The sequence below is a fragment of the Stigmatopora nigra genome, chromosome 7, assembly GCF_051989575.1.
Source record: "Stigmatopora nigra isolate UIUO_SnigA chromosome 7, RoL_Snig_1.1, whole genome shotgun sequence".
Taxonomy (NCBI): domain Eukaryota; kingdom Metazoa; phylum Chordata; class Actinopteri; order Syngnathiformes; family Syngnathidae; genus Stigmatopora; species Stigmatopora nigra.
The window spans coordinates 9,404,403-9,417,760 of record NC_135514.1 but is presented as its reverse complement, the minus strand read 5'-3'; the positions used below and the strand labels follow the sequence as shown (position 1 = coordinate 9,417,760).

At 39.3% G+C, this 13,358-nt stretch overlaps 1 protein-coding gene across 3 annotated transcripts in view; it reads right to left on the bottom strand.

Annotated features, from left to right (window-relative positions):
* zbtb7b (zinc finger and BTB domain containing 7B) overlaps nt 1–13,358 on the bottom strand; it is a 26,527-nt gene extending 13,169 nt beyond the window's left edge. The window contains exons 1-2 of one of the 3 annotated variants that reach the window (XM_077720561.1): nt 13,035–13,358; nt 10,776–10,853 (exon numbers count right to left, since the gene is read on the bottom strand). The gene's annotated coding sequence lies outside the window, so the exon portion shown is untranslated. Of the gene's footprint in view, nt 1–10,775; nt 10,854–12,335; nt 12,830–13,034 lie in introns of those variants that run through there. The other 2 variants (XM_077720559.1, XM_077720560.1) reach the window with 2 other exon arrangements.

Sequence of the window (13,358 nt, the reverse complement as noted above, 5' to 3'; positions counted from 1 at the left end):
TTAAAAGAATAAAAGGCCAGGATGACAAAATTTACAATATTATGGTATATTGGTGACGATAAGGTTTTTAAAACATTAAAGTTTGTAATTAGGAATTGTCTAACAAAAGGTTGATTTGTCTCATTTAATTGTTGTAGATTTTTGTTTTGGTAACAGGCTATGGGAAATGACTCTTGTCTTAAGTAAACATCATATGAGGTGATTTACAAAGTATATAGTAGGTATTGAATTATTTGGCTGATTAACGACATCAGATGGGAAATTTACAATGCAATAGTGGCATGATAAAATTCATGGCATTCATCCAAATAATTAGGTGAATTGTAAATAAAATAATTGGTTTAGGATGAGCATATTTTCCCTAAGAATGGAGTAACATGGAATGTTTTTCAAAGTGCACTTGAAAGAACATTGTCTGTTGTCCTGGCAGGAGGAAATATGCTTTATCACAGGTCATATTGATGACTTTAAGGATATTACGGATTGGATAAGCATTGGTCAATTGATACAACCAAATAACGTTGCTTTTACGGCATTAAGGGCATGCAAATTGGTGAGAACTTTAGCAACGATGGGGTTAATACGCCTGAATGTTACAGTGATAACGAGTGACAATAACAAACTTAGATAAGGGAGGGAAAGGAGAAATTCTCCAAATTCCAGAATCTGGCTTAGAAACAGGTTATGTTAGTCGTTTTGGGTTTTTGACAGGATGTGGTAGTACATTAATTCTGGGAAATTTTGGGAAATTGGGGACCCCATATCTAAAACAAGTTTGAGACAAATGTGTAAATAGGCTCTATTTGGCGCTGGATGCACGAATTCTAGTGGGGCCTTTCATGTTTTGAAACAAGTGACGCTTTAGGTAGATGGGTTGTCTATGAACAAAATGGGATGGGGGAAATTCGCTTACAAATTCGGCGTGTTATCTTGGTTCATAGAATTTGGAGTCAAGGCGACGTAATAAAGGCCATAGGCGTCATGTTGTATAAAATAGGCGTGGATGAATTAGTTTTACAAATGGGGGAGATTATCTTATCACCTGAAACAAGTAGAAACAAAATTGGATGGCCGCATTAAAAGGTGATTGGCATGCTATTAGAGGGAATTGGGATTTTCCAAAAACATGATAGGGGGCCATTAGGTCATGGCGGCTGTAAAAAATAAAAACTTTAGATGTGAAACTATTCCGACCTCAATTCGGGGAACAAACAGCTAAACTGATAGCATTAAAGAGGATATAACTTTGTGTGAAACTTGAAGGAAATTTTTTACAAACGGTTAAAATGCTAGAGTGGGGGTGTGTATATTAAAGGATCTACTAATGAATGCGGGGTGGATCCAGACCTTCCGGAATGTGGGGTATTCATGGCGTCCTCGAAAATTTGTGGATTTTCTCCGGGTACTCCAGTTTACTCCCACAAAATGAAATTATGGATGCTAGACTGGTTGAACACACTAAATTCTTCTGTTTATGAGTGTGAGCGTGAATGATAGTTTGTCTTTTTGTGTTTTTTGATTGGCAGACCACCGAGACATAATCTATCAATAAAAGATCAATAAAGAAAATAATTTGGGCTTGAGTCAAGGGAAGACCTATGTCTCGACAAGGGGGAGGTGGCCTTGCTACAACGGCACTACAAGGCTTAGGGTTTAAATCTATATGCATACCCACATATCCATTTCAAAAAATACATATAGATTTTATTTTATTTTTATTAGATCATATGGATATCATTCCACGATATGGAATTCCAGAAACTATTTATAGTGATAATGGCTCCCATTTTGTTAATATAATAGTTGTCTACCATCCACAATTGGCGGACCTTATATGAAGTCCTGTTTGGTAGACCTTACAAATTGTTATTATTCACTACACAATGACAATTGGATGATGAGGCGAATCTATCAGAGAAAAAAAAAAAAAAACGCACACACCAAATTTAGACTATCAGAGGGAGATTTTGCTTCTCAACAGGAAACGGACGAAGCGACGGTGATTCTTGAAGACTGGATGCTGATAAGCAGCATAAAAGAAGAAACATCGGAGCAACGCAAAGTGGGAGGGTCCTTGTTACTGAAAGGGGACACGGATGCACCTTTCCCACAGTAAGAAGGTTGTCTAAATTGAAACGTTTCAAGAGGAAAACTCCCTAAACAAAGACAAAAAGTCATGTTGAAAACAATTATTGCTTTTGGGGCAATGAGATTAATGATGATTGTGATTCTATTCCTTTCCACAGTAGGGTTGTTTTCTCCAGTTGGAGAAAAAGGCGGAGGCGTTTCAATTGAGGATACACCTTCTTACGGGAGGGTAAACCGAGAAACATACACATTTACATTTAATTAACATTACCTACTAAATCAAATTTCCACATTGAAAATATATATTTGGACTCGGCGACGTCCCGGTTGCCATACAAAAAGAGATGGTGGGAAATATGTGTGGTACATTAACAGCAAAAAAAAAAAAAAAAAAAAAAAAAAAAAAAAAAAAAAAAAAAAATTGAAGATTGGGAAAAGCCTTGTTGCAGAAATTGGTCAAGATTGGAAAGCTTGGACTGACATATTAACCTGTGAAATTTATTTCTGAAACAGGGATTTCCCAAACGGGGGATAATTGGGCGCTGTTAATGGAGTGTAAAGAAGGCAAGCACTATGTGGAGCTACTTTGGTAAAAGGGTGGTCTCAATTGAAACATTGAGGGGACGGGTAAGATAAACTTTCTGACTTAATAAAATACGGGAAACACCAATATTAATTGAAAAGATTATTGCTCAGCAAGCAATACCATAAAACTATAGGGAACTCTTTTATATTGGGTTTGACGTCTCCATATGGTTTCAATTGAGACTAAACCATCTTACAAAGGATTAGGATAACCTACCAGACAAGGGAAAATACGATGGGATCTAACAACTCCCTCAATCACCATTCATTTGGGGAAAAGTGTTTTTACAAATGAAAAAACGTGTCCTACTTGGCAAGAAAAAATATTGAAGCAGTGTTTATCCTGTTACGCGGTAAATAGGAAGTCAATTTTTCCACTGTTTAATCATTTTACCTGCTTAAACCTTACAGGGCATGGTCTGAAGCTGGGGGCGATAAATGAGACGTGGTGTACCGGCGTTCTAAAACAAACTACACCCCTGATACCACGTTCTGGCCTATGGTGGCGGGGTGGTAGATAAATTATACGACTCCTGCCGAAACGCGGCAGGACTAGGTACTTTGGTCTCACTGCTCTTACCGGTGTCTGTTTTTCCATCCACAGTGGAGGAGATACAATTGGCGGCTCATAATTCGGAGGTGAAGGGTCGACCCTCCTGACATCGTCGAGAGGCATGGAGGGAAGGAGATCCAACATACATTGATGCGATTGGCATCCCCCGGGGCGTACCAGATGAGTATAAGCTGGCTAATCAGATCGCAGCAGGTTGGGAGTCTATCTTCCTTCTAATCACCCCAAACAAAAATGTGGATAGAATAAATTACTTACATTACAATGTTCAAAACTTGGAAATTATACTGAACAGGGATTTGTGGCCATGAAGGAACAACTGGCAGCTACCGGTCTGATGGCGTTCCAGAATCGCATAGCGGTGGATATGATCCTTGAAACAGGGGGCGTGTGTGCAATGTTTGGAAAACAATGTTGCACCTTCATACCGAACAACGCGTCACCCAGTGGATCTCTCACCAGGGCCATTACTGGCCTGCAAACACCGAACCGCAATATGCAAGAGCACTCTGGAGTAGATACGTCCGCATTGTCAGATTGGTGGGATAAGACCTTTGGAAAATCTAAAGATTTGGACTATAGGCACAATTACCGCTATCCTAACATTGTGTGGGTGATGTAGTATCCCCTGTTTGCGCTCCTTGCTAAGCCGACTTATAACTACTGCAATGGCCCCTACAAATTCTAAAGTACATGAGTTGTATCTTATGGGACGGTTTGGGGAAAGCAGTGAGGTCCAGGAGTACGGTAAATCCGAGGACCAATTGGACGAATATAATTATGTTTTTTCTCTTTCAGACCAGCCATGGGAGTAAGGAGTAGGCGGATAAAATCGCAGTCACCGACATTTCCATTTAGTGATTACTAAGAAATGACTAATAACATACATATTATAAAAACGGGGGAATGTTGGGTTTATTCTGTTTTATTATTATAATAGTTATATTAATTCATTTCTTTATTAAATCAATCTCTTTCTTTTCTTTGTATTAATTCATTACTTTGTTAAATCATTCTCTTTCTGTTTTTCAAAAGTCTTGAGGTCACACCAAGTCATCTTTAACCTAGACAGCCTGTTCCAGGATGGTTATACAAACAATCCACCCAATCTGGGTCCTTGAGATTTGGTGGGCCCTTGGTGACGAGGACAGGGCTATTCGGACAATAACAAGAATATTGTTATCGTTATGTAACCGTACACTTCGGGTTTTTCTGTATGTAACGATTATATGATTATGATTATATTATATGATTCTTAGGTCAAGGAGGTTGTATAATTACTCTAATCTAAATGTTGTTAGGTCTAGTCCCTGTTTTTGTTATTAGTAAAATACTTTGATTGTTATTGTAGTCCCAGATGTTGTTTTTACTCATACGTGATGGAATGATCAACAACTCTGTAACTTGTGACCATAAGAATAGGACGAAAACGTCTATTCGGGGAGACGTTCGGAAGTTGTAAGGGACACTTGCTGACTCTCCCCTTCGGAGGCTTTTACCCATTGTTGTATCCATTTCTATTTAATTAAATGTCAATAATTGAATAAGATGTCTTCCTGCAGTTATTGATAATTACGGACGAAGGTAATTATTAATGAACCTGACAGTCTTGTAGGGTTAAATGATCCCGTTTGGGATTTTCTGGGCAAGTTTGATTAGAAACGTGGTTTTCTTCAAGTCCAGATTCAGTGTAAAATGGTCAAAGTCATTTACAAACAAGTTTACTTATTATTCAAGACTCAGTTGTAAAAACTATGAATTTTTAACAACATTTCAACAATTTTCTGCATTACAGAACTGCTGGAAAAATAACATATTTTGACATAACTAGCTCAGTTCGATTTCCAAATGTCGAGACAGACATTACATCCATCAAACATAGCCAATTTTACATAATAAAATTTTTAAAACACACTGAATTAAAAGCATCATGGTACCATTTGTGCACTAATATCGGTCATCATACTGTAATGTGACTTAAGGTCCGAAAACAGCCAACCATTGTTCCCAAAATGTACAATATTCCAACTATATGCTCCATTTGACCTCCATTTGAAATATTACAAGAGCAATAATTTGTAGTAATAGTAATATGCAGTCTGTGGACATTGCAGTACCAATAAAAAAGTATCTCTGTATATTAAATGGTTCAGAAAAAAAACAATCAATTACAGCAACTCAATCCAACTGAACAAGTTTTTCTCCAAACATAGCAGACTCACACACATGGATTGCTCAGACAGTACGGTAAGTGAAACTCCCTTCCACAAGCAAACTCAAACTCACATGACAAACACACGCATTTGTTATTAGCTACCACTCCACAATTGGTGGGCCGAGCAAATCGGAAGCAGGACTAAGAAACTCATACCGTTTGTGCTACACGCACTTGCTCTCCTCTCATGGCTTGTCTCCACCACCAAAAACCCACGTAGACTCTTGACATTTGACTTGTTCGGGAGGGAAGTGAGAGCAGTGGTTTAGTGGGACACCCCGGAGGAAAGAAGGGAGGAGGGCAAAATTCGGGGATGACAGCAGAGGCCAACACACACATTTGACTCTAGAGGACCATTTCAGGGCTATTTAAACTAACAACATTTACCACCACCACCAAAACACAAGCACAACCCTGAACATTTCGTCATTATGCCAGAAGGAATCCAAAGCAACACAGTCATTAAAATGTTTAAATGTTCATTTGCATAAGTCTTATCATTAATAAAAAAGGTGACTTCATGCCATTGACGTCATTCAAAAATAGTGCACTCTGCCCTCCTCTGTCCGTAATAGGTTTGAAGCAATAAGGTCTATGCATGCACGTGTGTGTGTGTGTGTGTGTGTGTGTGTGTGTGTGTGTGTGTGTGTGTGTGTGTGTGTGTGTGTGTGTGTGTGTCTAAGACAGAATATGTGCAGCACACTGTGGTCTTGATTCCAAGAACATATTACATTATTTATTTGACTGGCACGACTCACACAATCATCCCACCACGCACATAAACGTCCACTTTGTCTAGACCTTGCCCACTTATGATAGAAGTCCAATATCTTTTTGAGTTACCAAGTTACCATTATTCATCCTCTTGGAGAAATTTACAGTATTGTTACCATCCAAACTTGGAAATTAACTGAAAAGGGCATTATCATATTGCTTTAACATGTTTAACAGCGTCCTTTAGACTATGGTAAAGTAGAGTAATGTTATTAAGATGAGATTCTTCTTCCCTTTGAATCATAGATATTAATATATCTATATTTTTATTTGATAGAGATTTTACATTGCCACAAAAAAGTCAACAAGGAAAAAAAGGGAAGAAAAAGAGGTAAAAAGGAAGTTTCTGAGATTTAGGGGACAAAAATTAAGGACAGGAAGATGTTTTTAGAAATCACACTTGAAAAGTATGTTGAGGACGGAGGAAAAAGAGGGAAGTAGGTGTCCAGATGTGTAAGACATACGTGGACCAGAGGGGAGGAAAGGTTAAGACAGGAAAATCTAGTGAGAGGGGCCTCTGTCAATCTGTGTTAGGGAGGAGACGTGAAACAAGAGCGCTCAGCAAAGAGTTGTGTTACAAGGGCAAAACAGAAGAAGAGAGACAGAGAAGGGCGGAAGAAAGAGACGGAGTAGAACCGATGCAAAGATACATGCTGCCACACCGATAAAGTCCTTGCAGGAGGGTTCATTCATGCGGATGTTTGTAGAGCACACATTTCCATCGTTACCATTACTTTTGAATAAAATGTGTCATTTCTTTGAAAATTTCTAATCCTAACTCAAGGAATTTATGGGTTGCCAATGACATCTCTAGATATCAAATCCCTTTTCTTGGAAAGTCTGGCTGTGAATGATCACTTGCAGCTTTGCATGGTGAAAATGGGTTGGACGTCTATTGTTGTCATATATTTTTTATATTTATTGGGTTCAGAACTGAGTGTATGCTTGTTTTGGGGGATTTTAACAGTAGTACAATATATTGATAGTGATTTTTTTTAAAAGTATGCAAATGATTAATATATATATGAAATGATATACAGTGTATAGATATGTATAAAAGAGAACTGACCATCACATATCTGGACATAATTTGAGTATTTAGCCACTCTTGTTAAGATTGTGGCTTACATGACAAAATGTGATGCCCATGCCAAATTGACAACAGGTTTTTATGAAGCAATTTCTTTTTACTAAAATTAGTTACTTTTGGTTAATATGCTAATTTTGTGCTTGTATTGGAGGTGTGTGAGCAAATCATATTCTATTCTTGGTGTCAGTTAACCCTGGTATTCTTAAAAATTAACTACAGCTGCCCTAATTTATTACACATTTAACAAAGTCTACAACTAAATGACAGGGAGATTTGAAAATGCATCAAAAGGCAGTTTCAGATGTTACAACACGTTGCCAAATCACTGGGAGGATCTTAACAACTGCTGCTGTCATCCTTGCAAATCAGCTGACTGACTTTACAAATGAGAGCACATGCACACACAAAAATAATGTTGCAAAGTTAACTGATCCTGATCGGTTTCCCTTTCCTGTATTTTGTAGGTGGTCTTGCGCTCGCAGAGGAGGAGCTTCATATTTGTGAAAAGAGCGGCTGTTCAAAATAGATGATCATACGACCGTGTGTGACAATGTGTCACGCTTTCCTGGTGACGAGTTATCTTGATGTGGTACTAACAGCAGGGTCGATAAGAAGAATGGTCTGACTGTAAATCCACTAATTATAACAGAGGAGGAATTTTACCGCTCAATTGACTCATGTGGTTGGAGAATGAAACCAATCAGTTAGAATTAACTAATAAGGAGTGAAAATCAATGAGTCTTGCAGAATAACGTTTTATTACATAATATTTGACTGCCCTTTAAACTATTTTTTTTGATGACCAAAGGACACCTAATATTGTACTAAATATAAAATATTGTTGTGGTCTAATACTGGTGTATTGATATGCTAGCAGAGAATCATAAGTTGCAATTCACATCAAATACTGAGGGCAGCGCATTAATGCATTCCCAACGTGGGGGTAGTCGCCAATTGTGTCCACCCACCTGATAAATAATTAATTGCCATTAACTGTTGGTTTGATTTATTCACCATAATGTTGTGTTCTGCGGTGAATTAGGTTTGATCATTAAGAGAGTATTGGCCATCCCATAATGCTCCTCAATGTTGTCCTTTCAATAGTAATTAAATGATAGAATCCTGTCAAAAATATTATAAATAAACTAGTACGACTCACACAGATACATAACTATATGAAATTTACGTGAAATTAAACCCTGGATTTTGGTACTGGTATATTTACTGTAGTTTAGCACAAACATAAAAAGTCACAACTGTGAGCTAGATGAACCAATATTGCATCCTGCCTCTACTTTTCTAAATATCACTTGGATAAAACCCATTTTAATTTCCATTGCTCCCAGCTATTAACACTGCATTAGCAAGATACTGTAAATATGTTCGCCTGCTAACAGGTTACAAGTCACAGTCTCAGTTGGCAGCGTAAAACAGCATCTGATATGACAGCTGAGAAATGTTCCTCTGAAAGCAAACAGCAGAGTAACACCATTGTATCACTATTGAGCATCCAATTTGCTAATATTGCTATTCAATGCCATCAGAGAGTCAGCCATTGATTTTTTTTTCAAAACCAAGAGTAATCAGTACTGTTGATGGCTATTTCACTATCTTTCTTTGCACATTGCGGGCTATTGTTGAGTTCTGTATAGATGTGGTTCAATTTTACAAAGGTGACCTTACAGTACATTTAAAATTTTGAGAGGTTATATAGGGTTGGGGTATTTTTTGGAACGGGGTGGTGGGCCTGTTCACATGCTTGTTTTTTAGGTCTTCTCGCTTTCCTTGAATGTCACCTCCTTTTGATAAGCACACACCAGGAATTTTAGCTGTCTTACGAGAAAAGTTGAATCACAAGCTGCTGAGTGTGGTGGTCGAGAGTGTGGGAGGGACCTCCGAAGCCGTGACGGCTCCCCATGACTGAAAATGAGGAAATGGCAGACGCACAACTTCCTCTATTGACACACATCAAGTGGGGGCAAGACTCAACTGTAGCACTTAATCAACCATTCCACACACAACACTATCTGTCACACATAGCTCGAAATGGGAAAAAAAAACATCTTCGAGAGTTTCTCAGAAATGTGACCATGCACTTGTGTCAATGTTAGCCCCCCGACTTCCTCCAAAACCAATCCTTCACCACTCCCCAGACACATGGTAGTCACCAGTCATACTGTATTCCATCAGACCCATGATCACACTATTTGTTTGACCCCCTTGTCCATCGCGCACAAACAAGTTTCACACAGCCTTTGCTACAGTCGAAATTTAAACACATTAACAGTTGCTAAATTCAAATTTTTGGAAACTATTTGCATTTATGCGCCTTACATGGAGCCTTTCGTTAATGTACGTATTTTTTTAATTCTTCACGGTTTTACAGCCCACAATTTGTCATTTCACTGTCATAGAAATTCAAATCCAGCTTCTGATTGCTTGTTACGAGATTAATATGTAAAAGTTAGAAGACCCACGCCAAGTATTTGTATTCATTCATATATTACCTCAAGTCTTATGGATCATTTAAACTGTGCAAACCCTTAAAAGTGCCCTCACAAGTGTAGCATTTGGCTCAATTCCTGGAGTGTCTTTAAAGGCTGAGAGTGTGGGCTGCCCTCAAACCACACAGGAGTTAACTTCCAGGCTGCCTATGAAATATTCAAGCGATCCACCACTTTGTCCATCTACATGTTGTCCATGTTTTATTTTTTCAAGCCGCCCCGCTCCCATGGCAGAAACCCCACCGACTCAGTTCAATAAATATGCCGTTCTTCTTCCCAGCTTATCTCATGCACCAAACCGTAGAATTGTTATGCGGTAGTGGCTGACAAGATAGATTCAAGGATTTATTATTATGAGTGGGGATGAGGGTCACATGTCTTGAAGGCTAACAAAAGTAGATATGTCATTAACTTGAACCAAGTACATAATTGTCTCTTTACGCATACTTTTACCGTGAGTGCTGTCAAGTAAAAAAGTATGACATGTTCCCACCAAGAATTGATATATTGCCTGAAAAAGATGTGACAGCATAATAAAAGGAACCCACATGTTGCTACTGAAACTGTCCTCTACTTAAGTGTCTGTGAATAAATACACGTGTTTACAATAATGTTGCAATAATATCTCATTGCAGGGTTTATTTACAGATAAGTGGCAATGAAATATTTCACTATGGTTGTGACGAACGTAATATTTTCTAATAGATTGCCTGCAAAAGTACAAAGATGTGCATTGTTTATTTTTTTCCATTCTAAATGAATTGTTTTACTCTAATAGTGGTATTGTAGAATAGTTTTTGGATTTATTTTCTCTGTTTAATGGTTGCATGTTGTGTTCTTACGTTAAAAGGAATTAGCTATATTACACACCAAAATATTTTAGAGTTTTAGTATAGTATAGTATACTTTTATTAATGTATCTAACATTCTGTGTTGGATGAATCCTACCTGCAGTCCATAAACAGTGCAGAGAATGATTAGTCTTCCGGTTCACTCCCTTTTGCTGTCTCAACTGAGGTTATACACCTGTGGAAATACATTAATTATGGTTTAGAATTTAGGATTACTTTAAGGATTTCAGAATTGAGGAAAAAAATGAAACAGGGGCGGACTGAGTGCATACAACAGTGCATTCAGTCACATGATTCATCGATAACTTATCATGTAAAGATTAGAGAAGTTGGGGGTGGGAAATAGATTTGAGTAAAGAAGCAAACCACATCCTGTATCAATTGCACAAATACTAAATTCAGTAGGGTCAACAAAAGTCTGACTTAGCTGTTGTTTTTATCATATGGTCTGTTATTGTGTTCTGCTTTAGGAGAAGGTAAGATCTTTAAACGAAGATTCAAACCAGCATATGATAAAAGCAGTTGTAAGCAAGGAAGCAGGCAAGCTCTGAGGTCATGCCAGGACAGTGGGAAGCAGATGTCCAATTATCCTGGGGCACTATGATTGCCATTCAATGTTAAATTGCAGCTGTTGGGTTCTATATTATATGTGTACTTTAAACCACACATGGATGTATAAATACCAGGTACAGGACAGATATTATATATATCCTTGCAAGCCAAATACTTAAGGTAGCACGAGTAATTTGCTGTTGTTTTTTATATTTGCCCACGAGGAGGCCATGGTTTTGAACATGTACAGTTAGTACGCTTGTCTTTTTCCTTCTAACTTGTAATGCAGGGGGGGCCAAGTCCAGTCTTCGAGAGCCCCTATCCAGTCTGTTTTTCCATGTCTCCCTCCACCAACACAACAGAATCCAATAATTGGGATCGGTATGAAGCTTCTGGACAGCTTGCTGATGAGTTGATCATTTGATTCAGAGGAGGGAGATATGGAAATCAGACTGGATAGGAGCTCTCGAGGGCCGGACTTGACCACCCCTGTTGTAGTGTTTAATACAAAAAAATAATAATTGAAACACTTATGTCAATCCTGAATTGATGACTAAGTCTGTCTTCTATAACCAATGGTGCATTGAAGCAGTGTGACAGAACCCCCTCAATTTGCACCATCAGCCCTTGAGACCACATTCAACAACTGATTCACACACCACACCACTGTTTTTGAAACTTTAAACCCTACAGAAGGTTTGATTAAAAAACATGTTGCAACTTGTGCTAAAATGATTGGCAATGGTTATTTTTTGAAATTGTCACTGAGATCAATGTCTTAATATGAATGTTTCTCACTATTATAAAATCAAAGAGAGCTTAGGAAAATGTGCCATTTGAATATGAAAACCAGCTATATCATCTGTAGCCAACAAGTACCTTTCACTTTCAACAAAGGTGTTTGACCTCTTCAAAATACTGGACAACCTCCGATTTTAGGGGGCAATGATCAGAAAATAAAAGCGACTGATATGGTTCTGTTGTCCAAGCTAGTGAGACCTAACCTACAAGTAGTTTACCATGCGATGCTGTCGTCCAAATCCAAAAGCCGTTTCAAATAATGGACCTGAAGTGACATTAAAAAAGTCATCAAATTGCACCGTACCTGCATGGACGTCTGTCGACTCCATCAAACGAGCCGTGTGTGTTTGTGCCCAATTCAGGGGAAACCAAACCCAAGCCAGTCGAGCTTGTCGGGCCGGTCTGTCAGAGGGGCGAGCCAGCCTCATCTACCTCTGTAATCACGCACAAGCCCACTTGCATGACAGGCCTCCCCACCCCTTCAAGCATGCGCCAGTGCACAAAGCTGCTGGGCGTACTTGCTATAAAGAGGATGGTGATGAGGATAATGGTGAGGATGAGGGTGAGGATGAGGGTGAAGAGACCCACCACTCCCTGACGTTTGGGTATATCCCCCCCGTGTGGGTTTAAACAGTAGGCGGTGACTTGCGTGTGAGCAGGTTAGTTTTTTTTTGGATATCAGCCAAAGTCTTCTATAATTAGTAACATGTCAATTAGACTCCACGACCCCTCTCTGCCTCTCAGCGTGTGCACCTGGCCGGGCACACGTATGCTTCCCCACTCACGCCCACGTCACGCACGGCCGCGGGGAATCGTAAATGGACCCGTGACGTGGGTTCGCGAGTCCTCCCGTGACCTCTTTCAGAGGCTTGGGGACGCGAAACAGCGGAACAAACCGGCAGGGAAGTTAAGCGAAGACACGTCCATAAAGTATATAAATCCATTTAAATTGAAAATTGCAAACCTAAGCCGGCTGCTTTCGAAACGGAATGTTACCACTCACCTGTGTCACCTGTCCTGGAACTCGTTGCCTCCCACCGCTCACTTCCTGGTTCGTGTCGACCCACAATGCCTTTTTTTTCTCCCCCTACGTCTATTATATTTAAATTCCAAAATAAATATTTAGCATCTCCTCGTCGAGTGCACAGATTCGCTCGCACTCCTTTACTATGTATCTCAACTTGGTCCCGCGGTATCGTCTCCGGACAGCCGGTAAAACCTCCACCCCCTCGCCGGAGGTGACTCCCTCCCCTGGCCCACTGCAACTCCTCCTTCTCCGCCTTCCGAGAACCAGGAAGCGGCTTGTCCTACTTAAAGCCCAGCCGGA